This window comes from Coptis chinensis, chromosome 7 (genome assembly GCF_015680905.1).
Source record: "Coptis chinensis isolate HL-2020 chromosome 7, ASM1568090v1, whole genome shotgun sequence".
In the NCBI taxonomy this organism is placed as follows: Eukaryota; Viridiplantae; Streptophyta; class Magnoliopsida; order Ranunculales; family Ranunculaceae; genus Coptis; species Coptis chinensis.
Window position 1 is genome coordinate 51,201,885 of NC_141462.1, and position 18,498 is coordinate 51,220,382.

Sequence of the window (18,498 nt, forward strand, 5' to 3'; positions counted from 1 at the left end):
ATTAAGAGCATAGAGAAAGAAAACAATACTAATATTCCTAAGTGTATAGCATAAAAATTTTATTTATATTTTTAAATTTTTAAATTTTTACTAGAAAACAAGTGCATATTGTACATATCTATATCCTAATAGATGCCTTAATTACACGTGTTTCTATGCCACCCCTGATAAACGTAAAATGAATATTTTTACCTACAAATAAATGAGGAAACTTAAACGCAAGTAAAACTAAAACTATTTTCGTGTCTAATTTATCAAAGTTTTTCTACTCTCGATTCTATCAAAATAGAGTTGGAGTAAAAGATTTGTTCCACTCCTAGTTCTTTAGAATTCGTGTTTCCTAAGATTATCAATCTATCCAAAGTTAATGAGAGTTTTACGAAATTATACTACAATGCAAATTATACTAACGAAAACACGATAATTTAACTACGAAATGCTAAATTGATACTATGATAACGAATTAGGGGGGATTGAATCCACCTTAACTCGACTTAATTTACTAACGAAGAAATGTCGCAATCCAAATCGAAATGCTTTCGCATAACAAATTGGTAATTATAATCCCTAATTATTCATGGCAATTTCTACCAAATAATAACTAGCATGTGAACCAATCAAACCCATTCTCATTGTGAACTAATTACTTTCTAGAATTGAATAGATTATCACGATGATTTCTAAGTTAACAATGATCAAGTTTTCATCAAGGCTTCATCGAACCCCTCTAATAGAGGTTTAGCCAAGATTCATCAAACTATCATTTCCATTTGAATTTGAACAAGACATAATATAAATATTCTAACTTTACTAAAATAAAGTTTCTAATCAATAATTCAAAACTAAAATTAACACTAAAAATTGATTAACAACTAAGATATGAATTTAACAATACAAAACTAAATAAGAATTGAATCACTAAACTAAATTGTAATTAAAAAGTAATACTTTATTATAAAACTAAATATGATTCTCCATTAATAATTTACTTATTCTAACTAATCTATTGCAAAGTAGAAACTAGATCTAAAAACAATAATTGAAAAACTAATTTATAGAATGTAAAACTAGATCTAGAATTATGCTCTAATGGCTACTTGCTACCTAAACTAAGGATTGCTTAAGAGTTAAGTTTTGTGTGTTGAAAAGGAGGAGACAAGATCCACATTTTCGTGCATGGGTTGAGGAGCCATGTTTTGAGCCGGAAAATCGAGCCCAAAACCCAATTTCTTCAGTCCACATAGGCCTTTTCAGTTGGATTTTTCTTCAACAGATATTTCGTCCACTTTTGCTCCTCTGATTGGGTCAAGGTTAGGAACATTAGAAAGCTCTTTCTAAGCCGGTCATTTTGACATAAGATAGGCCCAATTCCGAGGTCTGAACTCAATGATATGGTCTTCGGAAGTTCTGCTGACTTTTGTGTGCTGTTTCTGCCTGTGTTGACTTTGACTTTTCAACTTTACAAAGGCTTTTTCTCCTTGAATCTTGGCCTTTAATCACAGAACTTCTTAGCAACCAACCCTTGCTCCTTTATCTCGCCAAAGTAACATATTTCTACACATAATTGACTCCAATGCGTGTAATACATAAAAGTACGTAATCATCATTAACTTTTATTTATTACTCGCATAATTGGTCGAAAAGTATTATTGTTAGGGGGTTTAAACTACAGTTTTGGGCTCTTATCAAACCACCCCCAAACAGCATTTTACTTGACATCAAGCAAATATGAGAAATTAGAATAAGTGACTAAAAATGGAGTTCTAACTACTCTCATTTCGCCGAGTGCGATTGCATTGACCATATGCAACAAGGCCTTCAACCACTAGAATTCCCTAGTGGACGAGTTATAGCCTCATGAGAGTTTTCCAGTGAAGGTACTCACAAACTTCATCTATACTACAACGACTAAGAAATAAAACTATTGTTTCCTTATTCATGCTTCAACTATCTATACATCTCACTAGTATTGAATACAGAATAATCAAGTCGAAACCTAAGCTAATGTATGCATAATAATCAATCATCTATGAATAAGCATATATACAATGAGTAATACTATGAAATGCACTAGCAGGTTTGTTTATGAAAACTCGAAATAGCGTCCTTAAGTAGGTCCTCACATAAATGTCAAGACAAAAATACTCTGATTTTTCCGCTCAAGTTTCTCGATTCATGCAATGCAAGACGACACTCTACCTTACAATCTCAATGACACACAAGGAAGCCGGAGTCAATCAAACACATCTGCCACTTACTATCACACTAACCTATTCCTAATTGAGTTAGAGGTCTTTATTAGGTGTTGCGGGGATTATGAGATGGTTTAAAAAAGAAGGAAATGGATATTCAAAATGGACAAATCTGGGATAATAGAGTCTTCATATTATGTAACTGGAGAAAACCTTGTTCTTTACTTTTGCTTCTACTATTTATTTCTATCCTTAGCCATTTTTTATTTTTTTTTCTTTAGCTTTTGACTCCTTTATTCTATTTTTTGGAGTTCTAACTCTTTATTTTCTTTTATTTTTTTATTTATTTTTTTATTTGGATGGAAACTTTATTTTCTTATTTGAAGCGAATAACAGATTCTTGATTTCAAAGGTCTTCTTCTTTTCTATTCTTCATCTCTATTATCAGACTCATTCAAGGAATGGGTAGGCTGATTTTTATTTTTATTTTTATTTTGTTTTGTAAAAGGTTAAAGGATTTGCGGTTTATGAAAGGCTAAAGAAAGGCTCAGAGGGGCGACTAGCGGAAAATAATTCATAAGGTTTGAATTTCTGGCTACATCGAACCAAAGAGGGCCTAAATTCTCGCTTAGGATATGGTATAGTGGTCAAGCAAGTGGACGGTGATTTCTCGATCCGGGTTTTACTTCTCCCTTGTGTCATTTCCCAAATGTTTCACTCATATAAGGCTTTAGGCTATATTCTCACAGGATTTGTAGAATAAGTACTCTAGCCTAGATTTCATAAACTTACTGCCAAACAATCATAGATACTCATGTAATATATTTATAGATAGATGCAAAAATTATTACCTACATATTAACCTCAGTTTCTAAAAATTATTCTAATGTAAAGGCTACGTGAGACTTCTAGATTATTCAGAGCATAGAGAAAGAAAACAATACCAATATTCCTAAGTGTATAGCATAACTTTTTATTTATATTTTTGAAATTTTACTAGAAAAAAAGTGCATACTGTACATATCTATATCCTAACAGATGCCTTAATTACACGTGTTTCTATGCCCCCCCCAAACAAGAAGCATGTTTTTTCCTCAAAGTATTTAAATGAAAAGAGTAGAGAAATACCATGGAAATGCGTGAAATTCTGGAACATCTGCAAAACAAGGTTAAAACATATTAATATAGAAAAAGATAAACATACTTCCACCCGTTATGGGGTTAACAAGAATCAAATTGCTTGGAACATAAGCAGACACTAACTGAAACTAAAAACTTACCTTAACTCCCGTTTAATCCTCATCCTCCTCCTCATCCTCTTTAAATAGATGAGGTTCCTTCGCGTCCTACCATGCCATGATAACTTGCCAAGCACGTCGCCGTGTGTCATCAACTTGTGCTAACCTGTCGAGTGTTACTATGTCTGATGGGATGTAAGGGGCAACCAAATGAGGCTGCACCTGCCATCCCGGCCAAGTCATAACTCGAAATGAACGAACCACCCAATTGGTGGGTCTCATGACTTCAACCCTTATCCAATCCGTGATCTGGGCACAAAAAACAAAAAAGAAACACCAAAAGCATCACTTTGGAACAAGTCTTCAAAAGACTGTTCCGGTATGATACGAGGGGGTGTCATCACAAAACTACTTTCTAGCACAGCTGTAAACGATCCTGGAACAACCCACAAAAAATCGGAATTTTTCGTGCCTAAGGAGGTAATGGCGCGGGGTGCGCTCTGACTATGCCTTGTATGGGCGCAGGTCGCGCTCTGGAGCAAATGGACTTACAGTGTTTTGGGCGCGGGTGGCGCTCAACTGAGGCACAGGTGCTGAAGTGAAGAAGAAAAAAGGGAAACTTGGGAGTGAAAGGTGAGAGATGAAAGTGAGATGTAGTGTAGGTTGTGAGTGTAGAATGAAGGAAGTTTATATAGGGTTTGAGTTTCCAAAACGAATTGGCAAGTTGCCAAAAAGCTTTAAGGCAATTGCTGGAAACAAAATATTTCTAATTTCGAAAATGGAAACAACCCATATTCTTTAATCCAAAACAAACCTAATATCTTTTAGGTTGAATTTAGGATAGTAACTGCCTAACTCAATGAGATTTCATCCTACCACAACATCTAATCATAGGCATGTCAATATCGGCAATATTCCCAACAATCATCGCAAAATTACATAATAAATTGTGGATCATATAAAAACCATGCTAAAAGAAATAATACCACCCCCAAACAATTCGGGAATGTGGGATTAATACAAAAATCAACGCATAATTTGAAAATAACCACATTATATTAAAATCGAAATTCAAATACAATTAACTACCAAATACAAATTTAACTACTGAATTCGAAATTAACATCCAAACTAATAAAAACAATAAAAATAATAAATGCATAATTCACACTATAGAGAAACATGACTCAAAAATTGAGAAAACATGCAAGAGTGTAAAACGTGAATTATGTTAACCGTGGACTTAGGATCCGGTACTTACAGCCACACACTCCAAAGTGAGGGTCCGGTTACCTGAATGGTGTAATTACCAATATATGAAAGTGAAAGAAAGTACACTGATAAGCACCCAAAAGTGTATTATGAAACCCCATTGAGACATATAAATTTGGTTCATTATGTGTTTAATAATCATGAAATAAATATGTTTTCATACTTTTTTGCGTGTATTTGCAAGAAACATGGAAATATTGGTTAAACCTCGCAATAAAGCACGAGGAACGGCGATATATGAATTCTCCCAAATCCACGAGAAGCATCAAACTTCCAAAGCTCCTACCTCTCGAACCGGGACTCGAATGCGACAAGAGAGTCGCTCGCACAATCGTATGATGAACTCTACGCGATAGGCGGAAGTTGTAAAACCGCCCAAAATACCGGATCGCCATCGATCGCACATGGACCCACTATGTAGGGCCACAAGATTGGATGAGTCATCAATCATGGAGCATGTCAAGACAAAGATAACAAATTATTGGTGCAAAGTTGACACCTTGCATGTAATAAATTAGATTAGGTGTTAATAGTGAAGAAAAAGGCAAGGTGTCACTTTGTTTTAATGTGGTAGATAAAAATGAATCAATGTGGTTTGATAATTCACGTGGGAGGAAATGAGATTTCTCTAAAATGGAGAAGAAATTAGACAAATGTGGGGACACTCCAATTACTCCCTTGACTTATTTTCCTCACATGACATTATTTTAGTTCCTTAGTGAAAAGGAGAAGTAAGTTTTTATTTTTATTAAAAAGCTTGTAATAGTTTTAATGGAGGAACACTTGTTCTTCTAAAAAAGGTAATAGAAGTGAGTTTGGTTGTGGATCTTCTCTTCTTCTTCTTTCTCTCTTTCTTTTTATGTTTTTATTAGTTCATAAGTCCTTGTCCCAAGGATCATGAGCTAACTTCCCTTTGGGGAGTTAGTCTAACTCATGTGAGGGTAAAACCAATTGTTGGTTTGGTAGGTTTAGGAAGAACAACTAACTCTACATCCTACCCCAAAATGGTAGTTGGTGTAGAGTTTAGTTAGAAATCAAGCAATGAGCTTAGAGATAAGTCATTGTTTGTTTTCACTTTGCTAGCATGTATGAGCTCTTAAGTGAGCCATGCATGCTAGGGATCAAATCTATTTTTCCGTTAGGGACTTGTCTATGAGTTTAGGAAGAATCAAAACCTATTTCAAATCAACACTAATGGTAGTTCACATGAGGAGGATTAACTCTCCAACTTCTCTTTCAAATTTCTATTTCGTATTAAGTGCATGTTTTCATTTTAATGTTTTTATTAATGTTTGTGTAGGAAGAAAAAAATCTAGCATTAATAATTACTCCTTACTCTTTAGTTCCCTTTATTGTAAATTCCAATTTGTAGTTGTTCTAAGCTTTAGTTTAGTTCAATCTTTATTCCAACTCTACTAAACGTAAGATCGTGGAGTAAGGAACCTTGATTGCTTTTTGCACCAATTTAGAGAGTTCAAAACTCTAAGTAGTGTTCTCCAAGCATATATCAAATGGCCGCTGTTGTTCTAAAGCCATAGAACTTAAAGCTAAAGATCGAAGTTGCATCAAGGGGAACCCCATTCTCTTCATTCCTTTCATTTTCATTTGTTTCGTTTATGTTTTTTTTTGGTATTTTTGCCTTCGAAAACAATTGACTGCAGAAATTAAAAAATTTCGCTCCACTTTACATGTGTACCAAAAGTTAGGATGGGAAACAAACAAAAACAGAAGATTATAAGACTTCGAGAAAATTTGAAAGTATTTTGAATTACAAGACAAGCGGCGCTGCGTGGAGTCGTGTGGAGTGGAGTCTTGTGGAGTGGGACCCCCCTGGGTGAATTTCTTCAGTTTTTGCTCCTGCTCAACCACCAAAGATCTCCAGATCTACCTTGATCCATTTCCGTGCCTAAATATTTGATCCTTGTATTCTGAAAATTCGATAATCCTTTGGGATTAATCGCGTCGACAAATTGAAAAACTTGTTTGTTTCGGCTTAAAAACGCTGGAAGCTGTGTTCCAATTTTCAAGATTATTGTAATTTATTTATATTATTATTATTATGTTTTTCTGCATGTATGCCATGTATATAGTATTAGGAAAAATTTATGGATTATTATTTAAGCTTTAGCCTCGAATTATGCATGAATCAAGTTCAGATACCGGTAAATATTTATATACGATTATACGGACATGAATTGCATATGAATGTATATTTACATATTAATGGTAATTGTATTGCATGGGTATATGTCTTTCACGATAAATGTTGCTTGTTAAATGTTTGATATTTTTCACGATAATGCATTAACGGTATTGTCTAATATGTCGATTTTGTCAAGAAAGAGGAGAACATTCCAACGGAGGGTTAAAATCTTAGTTGGGTAAGTTGTTTCTAAACCCTACGGGTAAAGTCGCTTCTATAGGACATTCAATCTCAATGAGTATTGTTTAAATCGATTTATTATGCAATACAAGAGTCGATTTTAGTTTAGGTATAAAACTTTGCATGTTTAGTTTTGTCATCATCTATTCTCGTGATGTATATCGATTCAGATGCTAATGTATTTAGATGCGTGATGAGTGATTCAAATCACCGCATACATATTGATATACATTTATTTAATATCGATTTACAAATTAGCAGCGCATATATATGACATTCGATGTATATTTGCCTTCAGACGATGGAAATATTTATCGATGACACAAGCTTGCCTATTCAGATAGCTATAACGCATTTAGTAGAGTACCTTCACATGCTACCGCACCTAGTATTGTATGAGTAGATCGATTTGTATGTTTGTATTTTAAACCTTGCATAAATCTTAAAAAAAAAAAAAAAAAAAAAAAAAAAAAAAAAAAAAAAAAAATTAAAAAAATTAAATTAAATTAAAATTAAAATTAATTTAATACCACCTTTGCATAAATTTTAATTCCATAAATCTTAATCATATTCCAATGGTGTCTAGGAAACTTGAAAGATTGAGGTTACTTTTAATTAGAACCGCGGTTTTTGCACGGAAATCCTCCCTCATATCTATCTTGTGACTGGTTGTTGGTTTATGCACACACGATTCCTAGCTTCATCGCTACGCTAGCAGCAATTTTAGGCATATGTTGTTCAACCCTAATGCTTAAGATAATAATAAAATTCGAGTCCTCATAATTCCTTCGAAGTTAGATCTAATTTTATGCTTGCATGAGATTAAGGTCCGGTTCCACTAAAGAAATTGAACAAACCTATCGCCGAAAAAATACGATAAGCAATTGCGTAAGTTCTCAAATAAAAATTGTTCTTCTTCTCGCTAATTACCTTCATCACAATCCTTCGCCGCCATCAACTTCGTCATTATGGCCGACGATCCTCCACTCAGCCAGAGAAGCCCCTCTCGACTTCTATATCGCATTACAGAAGGACCTTCTTCCCCAAGATCAAACTTGAGGACATTGTCGGTGATTTTCAGATCCCACCAAACGTTTTCAGTTTGTTACCAATATATCATGGTTTGGAGCACTAAAAACCGCATAATCATCTTCGTAGACTTCAACAAGTGGCAACAACATTTCATCATCCAAAGCCAGCCTCTAAGGAACAACTCTTGCTTCGATCGTTTCCATTCACTTTAGCGAAAAGCATCAATCAAGCTAGCAGACAACAATCACAATCCATAGACACATGGAATAAACTAGTTCAAGCTTTTATGCTTCAATTTTACACTCGAAGAAAACAACCGAAATGCTTTAAAAATTCAATTCTTCCGCCAAAATCCTCATGAATCCTTTTTACGGAAGCATGGAGTCGCTTTTATCGATCTTTCGTTAGAATGTCCTCACCACCAACTAGAAAAAGCTCGTCCTTGTTCGCTCATTCTTTAATGGTCTCGTTCGATCATCAAAAAGAAACTCTTGATATAATGAACGGAGGTTGCTTCATGGACAAAGGAGCTACCGAAGTTTTTATACTTTTCTTGAAAAACAAGCTAAAAAAGGTACACACCGGGTAACACCGAGCCGCCTAGATCATCAAAGGATACCGTTACAAAAGCCACATCTATTTTGAGGTAAAACCCGATCCTGAAATAAAAATTTGATAGAATCCCTAACTAAAAAGTAGATGCCCTTGCAGGTTCAAGTAAACGATCAACTACCAAAACCAGCCATGAACGCTGACACCGCTCCTTGTGTCCTTTGTCTTAGTCCCGATCATCCCGATGCATATTGTCCCTTTGTTATATGCTTCCCCTACTCAACAAGCGGAGGAGGCATGTGCATTCAACATTCCCAATGCACCGTGGAGACAACATCCGAATTTCGCTTTAGGCCAAAATAACCAACAAATGGGGGCTCCTCCCGGTTTCGCTTAATCAACCCGCTCGACCTACCAATAATTTTATTCCATACCGCCAAGGAAATAATCAACAATACCAACAAGGTCAATTTCAAAATAATTTAATGCTAATTATCGACCAACCGCAAAGCCTTTGTTCCAAATTTAATCCAAATCCCAACTATAATCAACAACTTCTAAGCAATAATCGAGAACTACTACCGTTGTACAACCCGCGCCAACCATTACGGATAGGACAAATGAGACTTTCCTGGCTTACATGAACCAACAAGCCTCAAATTTTAACGCCTATCCAACAATCACTTCAAAGAATTGCGCAAGAAAAGAGTCGAAGGCGTTCCTCGCACAAGCAGCTTCCAAACCCTAAACCAAAGAAACACACCTTTGAACTCACTAATGCCCTCGGTACAAGCACCCCCAACCAAGGTGAGGTGTCCATGCAATCACTACTTTACGATCCGAAAATTGTGGCCGACAATCGATACGATGCCGATGATCAACCAAAAGAAAAGAGGGTTCCAAGGAATCTATTTCTAATAATGAACCTACGGAAGATTCCCCGATACAACAAAGTCAACACCTCCCAATGTAGGAAACAAGCAAGTAGACCCTTTTGCCAAATTCGCCCTAAGGCACCGCTTTCCAAAGACGCTTTAGCAAAGAATAAACCCGATGACAATTTTGTGAAATTCGAGAGACTTTTCAAAATTTAACAATAAACTTACCTTTTCTCGATGCCTTAAAATTATTACCAAAACATGCAAAATTTCTGAAAGATATGTGCACCACAAAAAAGAACTAACGTTCCTCAACAAGCCGCTCCTCATCAACAGGTTTCCTCCATTAACAACACAATGGTATAGTAAAATACAAGGACCCCCGGTAGACCAACGGTTCCATGCACCTTAGGTGACAAATACACGGCCATCGCTTACTAGACCTAGGAGCTAGTGTGAACTTACTTCCATATTATTTATTTAAACAACTAGGTCTTCATGAACTTAAACCTACCACCATGACTCTACAATTAGCGATCGCTCCATAAAGTATCCAAAAGGAATTGTGGAAAACGCCCTTGTAAAAGTCCAAGATTTCTTCTATCCCGTAGACTTTGTTATTTTGGATACGAGGTTGCATGTGATTCCCATTCCAATCATCTTAGGACGCCCGCTCTCTTTGCCATCGCTAATGCTCTTATTAATTGTCGAGATGGTTCCATGACCATGTCCTTCGAAATCTTTCGGTCGAGGTGAATGTGTTCAAGTTGATGAAACAACTTCCGTGAGCCCCGACATTGATGGTGAGGTTAACAGGTTGACAAAGATTCCGCAAAGAGTATTTTACAAACTCTTTTCCGAAGATGAAGTGTACCAATTTCTTTCCTTTAGCTTAATTCGAAGTTTGAGGACGATGATTATACACAAGAAGTAAATGAGTTATTAGAGTCGCATTCATTATTTGACCCTACAAATGTTGATGTCAAGTAACTTGATGATCATCAACTGTTTACTACATGGATGATGACCTTCCTCAAGAATCTTTAATACCCACTCCACCCCCCCGAATTAAAACCACTTCCTTCGAATTAAAATACGCATAACTTTTGATGTCGATGGTCGCCACCCGCTTATTATTTCTTCACAATTAACCGACGCATCGTGAAGCTCGCTTTAATTAATGTCATTCAACAACATCGCTCGCTATTGGATGGTCCCTAGATGATGACATTAAAGGCATTGAACCTAATGTGTGCACCCATCGTGATACACCTGAAGAAAATGCAAAGACGCCGCGCGGAACACAAATACGCCTAAACCCTACCATGAAAGATGTGGTCCGAGAGGAAGTGTTAAAATTACTAGATGCTGGTATTATTTACCCTATCTCTCGATAGTGTTTGGGTGAGTCCCGCATACACGAAGTTCCAAAGAAATCGGCATTACAGTTACAGCGAAATGATAAAGATGAATGCATTTCCGCCAGATCCCAAAGAAATGGTTAATATGCATCGACTATCGCGAAACTTAATGCCGCCACCGTAAAGGATCACTTTCCACTTCCATTCATCGATCGATGCTCGAACGCTTAGCCGGGTCATGCCTATTACGCTTTCTTTGATGGTTATTCCGTTATTTTCAGATAGTCATAGAGACCGGCCGATCAAGAAAAGACAACGCTCAATTGGCCCATTTGGTACATTTGCATATAGACTAATCGCCTTTTGGCCTTTGCAATGCACCGGTACTTTCCAACGCCGCATGCTTCATATTTTCAGTGATATGGTTGAACGGTTTATGGAGGTATTCATGGACGACTTCTCAATTTATGGAGATTCTTTCGATAGTCGTTTATCAAATCTTGAAAAAGTATTTACACGCCAGGAAGAGAAAACCTTGTTCTTAATTGGGAAAAATGTCATTTCATGGTTACTAAAGGAATAGTTTTAGGACATATCGCTTCAAAGGACGGAATCAAGTCGACAAAGCTAAGATAGAAAAAATTGCTTCACTTCCTATACCAAAAAAAGTTCGAGACATTCGCAAGATTCTTAGGACACGGTGTTTCTATAGAGATTTATTCAAGATTTTCAAAGGTTGCTAGACCTTTAACCAATCTCCCGCTTAAAGATGCCGCTTTTGATTTCAGTTTCAGTTGCAAACAAGCCTTTGAGGTATTAAAACCGCGATTAACTACCGCCCCATAATTCAACCACCGATTGGTCTAAACCTTTTGAATTAATGTGTGACGCGAGTTTAACTATGCTATTGGAGTCGTACTAGGGCAACGCCGAGAAGATAAGCCGGTTGTCATTTACTATGAAAGTAAAACCCTTAATGAAGCTCAACTAAACTATACCACCACCGGAGAAAGAGTTTCGCCGTTGTATATGCTAGATAAGTTTTTCGCCCTTACCTAGTGGGTTCTCCAACTATTGTCTACATCGACTATGCGCACTTCGCTATCTATTAGCTAAAAAGATGCAAAACAAAGGTTGATCCGATGGATTCTCCTTTTGCAAGAGTTTACTCTCAAATTAGAGATAAAAAAGGTAGCTTAAAATGTGGTTGCGCACCATTTATCAAGACTTGTCGCTGATGTTGATAATCGACATCGAACCTATCCGCGGATTCCTTTCCGTGATGAACACTTGTATTTCTATTTTTTCGCCCCTTGGTGGTACCGACATAGTAAATTACTTAGTTACCGAGGAAGTTCCTTTATCTTGGTCTCAGAATGACCGGAAAAGTTTTTATCCATCGCGGAAATTCTATTTTCGATGATCCCTACCTCTTCAAGTATTGTTCGCACTAACTAATCCCGCACTGCATTCCCGACCGGGAACACAACGACGTGTTATCCTTCCGCCATGAACAATCTTGTGGTGGTCATTTTAGTGGTAAGAAAACCGCGCCAAGGTTCTACAATGTGGTTTTTATTGGCCAACACCGTTTAGAGATGCACATGAGCATTGCAAAGCATGCAATCGCTGCCGCCAAGAATTAGGTCGCATTACTCAACGTAATATGATGCCCTTAAATCCCATTCTAATTGTGGAAATCTTTGATGTATGGGGCATCGACTTCATGGGTCCATTTCCAAATTCTCATGGCTTCCTATACATACTTGTAGCAGTTGACTATGTGTCAAAATGGATCGAGGCATTGGCATGTCGCGGTTAACGATCATAAAACGGTCGTTTTGTTTGTAAAAGAAAATATTTTTCTCGATTTGGTGTTCCAAAAGCTATAATTAGTGACGGGGAAAACATTTCGCAATAAAATTTTTGAATCATTAGTAAAGAAATATGGAGTCACGCGACAAAGTGGCAACTCCGTGATCATCCTCAAACCAAGTTGGTCAAGTAGAAGTCTCTAATCGAGAAATAAAATCCATTTTGGAAAAACTGCCAATCCATCTAGGAAAGATCGGTTCTACGATTATCCGATGCCTTGTGGGCATACGTAATGCCTTTTAAGACACCTATAGGGATGTCTCCGTGATCGCCTCGCTTTTGAAAACCTTGTCATCCGGCCGGTTGAACTTGAGCACCGGCTCTATGGGCCATCAAAAGCCTCAATTATAACACTAACATGGGCAGTAAAAAGAAAATTGCAGTTAAACGAGCTTGAGGAAATTCGAGTGATGCCTATGATCTCAAATCCTATAAAGCCAACATGAAAAGAGTGCATGACAAGCACATATTGGCGTAAAAGAGTTCAAAGTCGGGTCAAAAGTTTTGATGTACAACTCAAGATTACACATTTTTCCCAGAAAATTAAAAAACTCGATGGTCCGGGTCCTTTTCATCGTCTTCTCTCGGCCACCCCTTATGGGGCTATCTCTCGTGGAAAACTAAAATGATGGTAGCTTAATTCCAAGTAAATGGGCCTTTAAACATTATCATGAGTTGCGCTTCCGTGATGTCGAAGAGACTCTTTCTCAATGATCCAAAGCCTACGGACTAATAGATTCGGCCGGTGTACTTCTTTCCATGTATTTAAACAGAAAAGTATGCCATTAGGGTAGCCGGCCCTCTTCTATTTTCTTTTCTAAAAATTCCTTAGAGTGTGTGGTTGCAAGCCGAACCTTAGTCCACTTAAAAACTCTACTTCGTGAACCGAAAGTATAAATGTCTTCTCGATAATCGAGCAAACGTGCCTCCGTGAAAACAATGGGTACCAAAAATTTCAACTCCTTCTTTTCCTCCTTTTCTATTCTCTTCCTCGCTAACTCCAACTCATCATTTGGTCCAAATCTCACCCATCTCGAATTGGTAATGGTCGTAATTTTTTTGCTCGAAAAGACGATTTGTTTAAAAGGATGGGTGGTGTATGAACTGCCAAACTCCTTTTCGTCTGTGTCTTGATCTTTTATCCGAGATGAGCCGGTATAAGGTATATTATTGTCCGACACCAGCCAACAGATAAACTTCGCCGTCCCCCGTTCCCACAGTTGGGATTCGTTGGGATTCGACTCACATTCTTGAGGATCGACGTTAAAAGACTCACATTCGCCTTGAGGATCTCGACGTTAAAAGACTCACATTCGCCTTGAGGATCCGACGTTAAAAGATTCTTAAAAGAGGATCCGACGTTAAAAGACTCAACATGTATATACACGCTTTGTTTTATTAGCACCCAAAGATGGTGCCCAAAGAGAGTCGCGGATATGCACCATCGGATATTTCATAGTTCAGACGGGCAATGGATTCCCCTGTGCCAACCCCATTCAGTTTTCTTATGTGGATCGCTTTCGGGCGGTTTGAGGCTATACCATATGTACTAAGGGTAATATTATTATTAGACCATTGCACATTGGTCAAGATGGTACCGCCCTAAACCCTAGGCCCCCAAAACATAAAGGATAAGCCACACCGGCTGGATTGGGTTCACCCGTGAGCCATACATGAAAGTTGCCTCGAAGTTAAGTTCGTTTGTGATGTGTTGTTTTATTTGATTTCCGTGTTGTTGACACGCTCTTCTCGACTTGTACATTTGTACATTTGTATATAAAGGATAAATAAATAAAACCAAAGAAAAAAAAAAAAAAAAAAAATTGATGTTTGAATGTGATTTTTCATATTCTAGTGGATGGCATTTTTAATATCGATCGCTTCGATATCTCATCCGTTAAATTCGAGTTGAAACGAATCAATTTCCACGCTTGAAATTTCGAACTTTTCGACATAAGAGGAATTTCTGTAATTCATTTGTACTTGGGCCAAAATTTTGACCCGACCCAAAACCCAAGATCCGGTATTAAAGCCCACGCTGGGCACCCACGGCCCCCCCCCACTTCTTCTTCCACAAAAACGGATCTTGGTCCCCCACCATCCACTCGCGCATATACCACCAAATAGAGAATTCGACCACAAGACGCTGGCCAAACTCCACCAACCTCAACCCCTTCCTCCAAAGACCACCTCCTCCACCTCCTCTTGCTATTTGCACCATCAAAATTTAAATTATACCGCTATGGCAGCACGAAGACTAATTACAGTCGAGAGAAATTTCACAAATCTCTATAATTCTCGGATGTTTCACCCATTTTTGATGAGGAAATTGAAAGTAGAGAGTGGGAATATCTATTGCATCAATCCCAGCTCAATATTCAAGAATTGGTGTTGAAATTTTATAATAATGGAGGTTTCCGGGTGACTAATTTTGATTACGGGCGGATGGGATGGAACGGAACTCACGCGGAGTTGATTTCAATAATACCGCAGATTCCGATTAACTCGATAGCCCGACCCCGTTATTGTCGAGTATCCACCACACAGGGATTTGATGTTTGACACGCTTCTCGAGGGGAGTACAACATCGCTCGAATCGCGCGGTACCAAAGATTCGCCGACGTAACCCAATTAGCCGCCACTCAATGGTTGGCGACAACGCCATTGGAACTTCAAAGACGCCCGACGTGAACAAGACTTTCTTGCACCTCGGCCGTGGATCCTACAGAGAGGAAGCACACTTTTCTGTATGGTCCACTTCCGGGCCATATTCTTTACGACCGCCAAATAGGTCAGCTCCTCTTGTTGTGATTTGTTACTCACCTTATGCTTAACTTAGTGGTTCCAAATCGCTACTTTTTCATTGAAACAAGGTCTTTCGAATTTTTGGATTTTTGAGACTTGTGTTTTAGACCATCGGGACCCCAAGAGCTAGAGATGACATTGAGCATGATAACGCACTCCTCCTCCTCCTCCTTCACCACCGATCTGCTTTTAATGAAGATACCATGCTACCAATCAATACTCCTATGGATGCCTTGAGGAACATGAATTCTAGTATGCAGGATGTTTCTTCGCCAGAAGAGATGATTACTTCCCTAATGAATTCCAAAGAAGAAATGAGAAATCGCCAAGGCCAATTCCAGAGAATGATGATGGCTAATCAGCCAAGAATTCCAAGATCGGGCTTGTTATAGCCTATAGGCCACATTCCTCCCAACCAAATTTCGGTTAAGTTCGCCGTGGGTCAAGACGAAACCCGGTTCTTCTTCTCGCTAACCCGAGGATTCCCAAGAGATGTTTATTTTCTTTGGTTTAGAAATGACTATGTCATTTATTTCCCTAATGCATTGCATTTTTATTTTTAGTGCTAAATTATTATATATCGGTTGATTTCTCATAATTTTGTATCTCCGCACGGTTTAAATGAGAAATTATTTATGTTATGCTTAATATAGTACTTTTCAAAAATATGAGTTTGTTCCTTGATTCATTGGGCCTACTCTCAAAGCCCAACGGTCGAACCCAACGGATCGATCCAAACGGTCACATGCCCAACGGTCGTAAACCAAGTTATAAATACAACTCTCCTTTTTCCTCTTTCACTCATTCCCTTCTCTCAATCTTCACAACTTCTTCTTCACAAATTTTCAATTTCTTGACAATAATGAATAAACTAGAGCGATGGGAAAAGGAGCAACGAGAATGGGCTATCACATTAATCGTGATAACAAGTTGTTTATCATTATTCTCTTGTCACTCATGCATAACTTGATCCTAGAACATCTAGATCTATGTAAACCCTCCCTTTTTCTGTTTTTCATTTTGTATATTAGTATGGTGTGTTAAATAATTCTCACACATTTGTAACGGTTACGATTAAATGGAGAAGTTCCAGATTAATTAGTTGTGTATATTAGTTGTCTTTTCCTCTCTAATAAAAATATATATATATATATATATATATATATATATATATAAAAAATAAAAAAAAAAAAAAAAAAAAAAAAAAAAAAAAAATAAAAAAAAAATAAAAAAAAAAAAAAAAAAAAAAATAATAAGTAAATAAATAAACAAACCATAACAAAGAAAGGCCATCCAAAACTCAACCAAATAATTAATGGATACACATAGTGTTCAGAGAAAATCGCAAGACGCTACAAGGTACACATAACACTTGTCACACACACAGCTCCATTATTCTATCCATATTCTATTACCGAAGTTATGATCATCATTTCTGAAATTACGTAAGTCTAACTACCCCGTGGAAACTTTCCTCCAGATTTTCTAAACATTAAACCATCTCATTAATTGTATTTGGATATCCGACATGACAAAGACTTCATGTGGATCCCCTATGATGCCGTTTCATAATCACATGGGTCATTAAATACACTTGACTCCAGATTGGTATAGCCTCATAGATTGCCTATAAATCTCTTCTTTTTAAGCCATTCTTATTCATACAATTTTCACTATCCTTCCTCAAAGAATGGCTCAACCAAGAAAAAAATAACGGCAGAGAAAGACTACCTAAAAACTTTTCAAGAAGGCCGGTTTTCTCCTTATTTTGACAATGAAATCATACGCCGAGGATGGACGCCTCTTCTATATCATTCAAGCCTAGTTATTCCCAGAGAATTGGTTTTGATGTTCTACCAATTTAGCGGTTATGAAGATGGAAAATTCTACTTCAATGCCTATGGACAACGATTGAATTGAATAAGGAAATGATCTCCACATACTTCAAATCCCAATAAAACCAGAGTCCCTTTGTTCAAGAGTCATCATTCGATTCCAAGAAAAACTTTATCATGAGCTACCAGATCTCATGGCGACGTCGAACATACACATCACATGGTTCTTCAACGCTCTTTGAAATGTAATCAACGGTTGTGCTCCATCGGGTTAGGACATAATGTGGTAGGTACATCACACCAAACTGAAGTCACAAAGCCTCAACTTCACCTACTTTGATTTTGCAAACTCAAAGAGATGATTTTGTCCGATCCAACACCTCCGAACGTGAATCACCAAGAAAACAAGAAGGTCGCCAGCTTCTACCCACTTTGGTTACGCAGATTATGATGCGTTGGGTTATCCAATAATATCTCCAAGAGACACCCCTTCAAAGAGCATATATAAAGGTACTTCAAACAGACTACTCCGTTGGTTTTGGACCCCGATGCTCGATAGATGAGCGTAACACCTCAAGCTCAAATTCGACAATTTATTTGATGAAAATGCCATGTCAATATTATTAATCCCATGGAAGGCATTAAACTTCTTCATGGGTTTGAGGGAACTACACGCTCGTCGTAATATCATCATCACAACTCTTCAGATTTCCAAGATCGCCAAGCAACGATGATGTTGAACAGAGGAGATCTTGGAAAATCATTCTCAATTCTTGCAAAATCATGCTCTCCTAATGGAAAATCAAAACTGTACTCTCTCGACAAGGGGACATTCAGATGCAACTCGCCAACAAATAGATGACCTAAACAAAGCCCGGGTGCAAAATATGCATCTCCTAGATCAATATCAGAATCCATGATATTACTAAGTCAATAAGTATATAATCATATATGTTATTACGCTTTTTCCGTCATACTATGTATTTTATCTTATCTTTTGTTTTATTTTGTATGAAATGCTTAGTAGGATTGTCATCATTTCCATTGTGACTAATATAATTTTAACATGTGCTGT